We start from the raw sequence: 5,181 nt of genomic DNA on the forward strand, positions 1-5,181 counted from the left end.
GTTCACGATTCCGAAACATTGAAGGACTATAACTTTTTTTACCGTTCATTATAGCACTATGGTCCATATAGAACAATCGATAGAACCTTTTGTGGGGCAATCAGAACTTTGCTTATTTTTTTTAAATTTTGAAAATGAGGGGCCAGCTTCACAGACGTCTTATTAATCCTATTATACTATTATATATACTTAATTTAATCTTATTCGCTTATAGAAAAAGCTGCTTATAGAAAAAATTCTGGAACTTTAAAGTTTCGACTTTCGAATTTTTTTAACGTCGGGTTAAATTTTCGAATTTTTACTTAGAGAAATTAAAAATTTGAAACTTTAAAGTTCCAGAACTTTTTAGATATAGATTTCAACGCATCATTTTTTTATGAAAAAAAATTTTTTTTTGAAAAAATTTTTTCAAAAATCCGTATTTTTTTTAGAGTTCTGATTGCTCCCCTCTCCCCCCTCAATTCTATTGATTATTCTATAATATATGGACCATAGTGTTACAATGAACGATAAAAAAGTTATAACCCTTCAATGTTTTGGAATCGTGAACTTGGCTCCCCCCGAAATTTCAAATGGTGTTTTCATCACTTTAATCGATGGAACTCTTTTTAATTAGAGAACTCTAGAACTCTTCAGGGGGTAAGCAAAACTCTTATTTTTTTTAAATTTTGAAAATGAGGGGCCAGCTTTACAGACGTATTAATAAGTATCTCTGTGAGATACACATATACTACACAACGCAAATTAAAAATGTATGATTAATGTATGATTAATGTTTTTAATATAAATAAGTGAGAAAGGTTATATTTGATTAAAATAGATCTTGGTACTTAATAATATTTTTATATGAATCTTACTTTCTAATCCTTTTAGATTGAATCTCATTTTGAAGAGTGAAATCTCACTCTTAAATATTAAAAATTGAGCAACTCTTTTTTAAGACTAGTTCAATTTTTACCTTTTAGAATGAGATTCCATTCTCAAGAATTTAGAGAATACAATTTCCGATTCAAGCAAACCTGTACCCTATTATTTATCGATTTTAAAATGAAGTTCTAAACTGAAGCTGGAAATTGTAAAACACAAAAAATAAAAATCTCAAAAAATAAAATTCTTAAAAAACAAAAATAATTAAAATCACTTAAACGAATTGTGCTTAATGTATATATTTACTCAATATCTTCCCCAATAAGAATATTTATCCAATTTCTTCTTCCTTTTTAAAAAGTTAATTTTAAGAAGGAAGAAGAAATTGGTGAAAGTTGTAGAAAGATTTTCTGAGAATTCGAGGCGGCTAGTATTATAAATTTAAGTTTTTGCTTTCGAAGAATCAGTTCACAATTTTAAGAAAAAAATAAAATAAATTAGTGAATCAAATATGTGTGATTTTGTAATTTACTTGCCAATAATTAATTAAAAATATAAAACAAAAATATAAAAGTTTAATAATCCATATTACTCGACTATCTCCCACCCCCTGAATTCAAAAATCTCAATTCTAATTTGGCTTCTCTTCCTTGAATAAAATCCTAATATTACGTTTTTATTAAGCTTTATCAATAATTCACTTTGACTGAATAGTCATCTTATTTATTTAGAGCCATCATTTCTCGATTTTTTACTTATTTCATATTTTTAACTTTTTCCATTTTTATTAAATATTTCTTCTTTCAAACTTCCGACATATTTAAATTAAAATCTCAACGTGAAATTCTTGATGTTAATATCCTTTAAGCTAAATATTTATTAAACATTCGACCGAATATAATTGTTTCACAGTCGAGACAGAAGGCGCATGACTAGACGAAACTATAGCAAACTGCTCCCCCTCGTTATGACCAGTCACCTTAGCTGGGGCTTAAATATTTATCCGAAGTCTTATCTAGCCGAAGTGCACTTAAGTGCGCACAAGCCGCATACATATTCCAGTTAGGATGATGACGCAGAGGTCGCGCGACATCCTCGAAACGACCTTGGCGAGAGCGCTCGTGACGAGGACGATCGTGAGGTGAAAGCTCCGCGGTCGGTCTTTCCGACTGGAAACCGAAATGCATTTGATGACGGTGATGATCGTCCACTCTTTCTCAGGAACGTCGTTATTTCTCGCAAAGTGAATGCAGATATAATGGAGAATAGTCAGTCCATCAGATTTCGACTGAGAAATCAGATTTTTCAAAGCTTTTTGGAATTCCAATGCGTATTTAATCTTCCGGAGCTAAACGGTGGGTCTGTTGGATCCAATTGATTATAATAGTCAAATATTATTAGTTATGCTTTAAAAGATTTTGAGGGAGTGGTTTCTCACGCAAATTTAAAATGAAAACTTCGTATGGCCTTAAAGATACCGATGTCAAAGTTGAAGAGAAAATTTTTGTTTTTTTTTCCAAAAATTTTAAAAATCATTTGGATCATTTTGATGGAGCTTTGTATATATTTAAAATACATAGCCATTCTTTTTTTTTAATATTGGAAATCAATAATTTTAAATTTTTTAATTTCCGAGAAATTAGTTATTGAATAGGAAAATTTGGAAGGCTTAAATCACTATTTATAAATTCATTGCCTTACGGAATGCAAGATGATGCAAAGATTACACCACAATCGATCAAAGACGATAGAGGTTGGTGTCGTTGCGTCATCACTTGCAGTTAATGACTTAGTGGTTTTTGCGCTCGATCATCCGGCTGTCTCCCTCGGATAATCCGTCTTAATCAACCAATCGGGCTCCTATAAGGATATAGTTACAACGTTCTTATAATAGTCAAGTTCCCACGAATCGAAGATGGGAATAACATAATGATATATTATGTATGACATAATTCACAGGCTAAGCTCATAAGATATGAATTTTTAAACATTTTATTATGCTCGACGATCTTTAAACGCTCTGTTTCACGCTCGCTTTCACATTTTTATCTGAAAGTAAGATACAGAATAAATTTACATTTCTTAACTTAATGCTGAAGAAAATTAAAATAAAGATATAAATTTTGCTTTCTCGTCCTTCAACTTGGATTCAGTTAATTCGCATGAATCTCGACCAAGCTCATTGCTAAACAATCCAACCAGAAAACGTGCGACTATTCTGACATTAGCACGTCCATGGCGTACGATCTTGCCGTGAAAGTTTGAGTAGCTTTCGTCGTCGGTCACAGCGACTGTATCAGCGGTCGAAAGTAAAATCGGGGGCGGCCATCGCATCGTAGATGAACGAACAAATCTTGCGTAACTCGATCTAATCTGTTTTCAAAGTATATTACAGAATAAAAAAGTGAATAAATTATAACGTGATATATATATTTTTTTAAATAATATTATTAGACAATCATTTGAATATCGCAGCATTTATTCATTAAAAAAAATTAAGCCAACCTTTTAAATAGTTTGTTTTCATGTCATATAATATTTTCGAAAATCCGAAACCTGTACTTTCTGCAAATCTTGAAATTATTGTAGAAAGTATGCATTGAAAGGACGGTTTTGCTAAATCGTTTTGCTACCTATCTGAAAATTTAGCTAGATAGAGGTTTGAAAAACCTGGGGAACCAGACTAAAATTAATAACTGGACCATAACAGTTATTTTAGTTAAACTGGAACCGAAAACCGAAATATTGTGCGGGCTAATAAAATTGGAATCATAACCGATGATTCGAAAACGTTGTTTCGGTTTAGGTTTTTTTAAACATTGTTAAATATTTTATAACAATTTTTTTATTTGAAGAAAAATCTATACCCGCCATTGGCAGCTCATTAAATTGTTCGAAGCCCAAATAAATATGTATGTATGTGGCGATGCAGATATTTCCACGCTTCTCCGCACTTTGCATTGGAAATTAGAAACAGAGTAGTACATCTTTATTTTATAAATCTATAGTTCCTTTAGTCCACATTATGAAGTATTCTATAAACATAATAAGAATAAACCGAGTGAATCTTCTGCTTGGCAATGAAAATCAGATAAAAAAAGGACAAGAAGCAAATACTATGTATTGTAATTTTCTCTCTTTATGAGAAAAGAGATAAATGATACTTATCTTTCAAGGGAATCTCTCCATTCTATGAATGATATGTAAATTAATTTTTTTATTCAATAAACATGAATTGTTATAAAATGCAATTTATTATATTTATTATCTTTTTGCATTATAAATTTTTTAAGAGGTAATTATACACAGGGAAAAAATAGTTATATTTACAATTGCCACGACCAAAAAAGTTGTCTATCAATTTTTTAGTTATAAGACTTGTATACATAGTACGATTGCGATAATTGTAAGAATAGCATATCTTAACAGCTATAGTTATTAAGTATATTCTTACAGTTATCATAATCAAATGTATTAATGGGCGAAAATTGTCACTATTTCCGGTTTGTGGCAATCATAGCGTTTTTTCCGTGCATCAATGACTATAATCGCAGGAGACCGAAAAAAAAACCGAAATATGCCTTTTGGGGGTCGTTACCGGTAAAAGGATTGGAACTGAAACTGAAACCGAATTTCAAAAATTTCAAAAAATTAGTTTATTGGATAATCAAAATAATAATTATGTAGAATGCTCAAATTGATTATTAGAATGTCAACAATTTTTGCAGCCTTGCTTATCATATTTGAGTATGTTTTTTTCTTTCTACGTAATTTATATTTTAATAATCTAACAAAATTATTTTCAGATCTGTATCTAGTTAAATTTTTAGATATTTCAGCAAGATCCTTTTTTCCATGTAACCAATATAAAATAATGTGCAACATATAGTTCGCTCATCATCGTGATAAGTGTTTATCAACACTTTATTGTTCCTAAAATCTTACATTGAATTTTTTTGCATCGATGGCTTTGTGTTTTAGCTCCGGAGCTTAAATTAGACAGGCCTGGTATAGATAAAAAAAAATCTGGACTTTATTAAGTAAGAACTACACAGCAGTCGCTGCTGCGTGCTCAGACACATTTATACGTATCTTGCGTGTTTTGTGTTTAACGTAGCTACGTAGATAATTCTTATCAAATATTTCTATTAATAATTTTTACTGAAAAAGTAATTTCTTTAATTTTGAGATTAACTATAAATATTCATATAGAAAACAAAGAGTGCTAAAAATCGCTTATCAGTTATAAGATAGATATCAAAGAAGTAATAATAATCGAATCTCTTGAGTTAAATAATATTTTGTTATTTTTAA

This window comes from Atta cephalotes (assembly GCF_000143395.1).
Source record: "Atta cephalotes unplaced genomic scaffold scaffold00041, whole genome shotgun sequence".
NCBI lineage: Eukaryota > Metazoa > Arthropoda > Insecta > Hymenoptera > Formicidae > Atta > Atta cephalotes.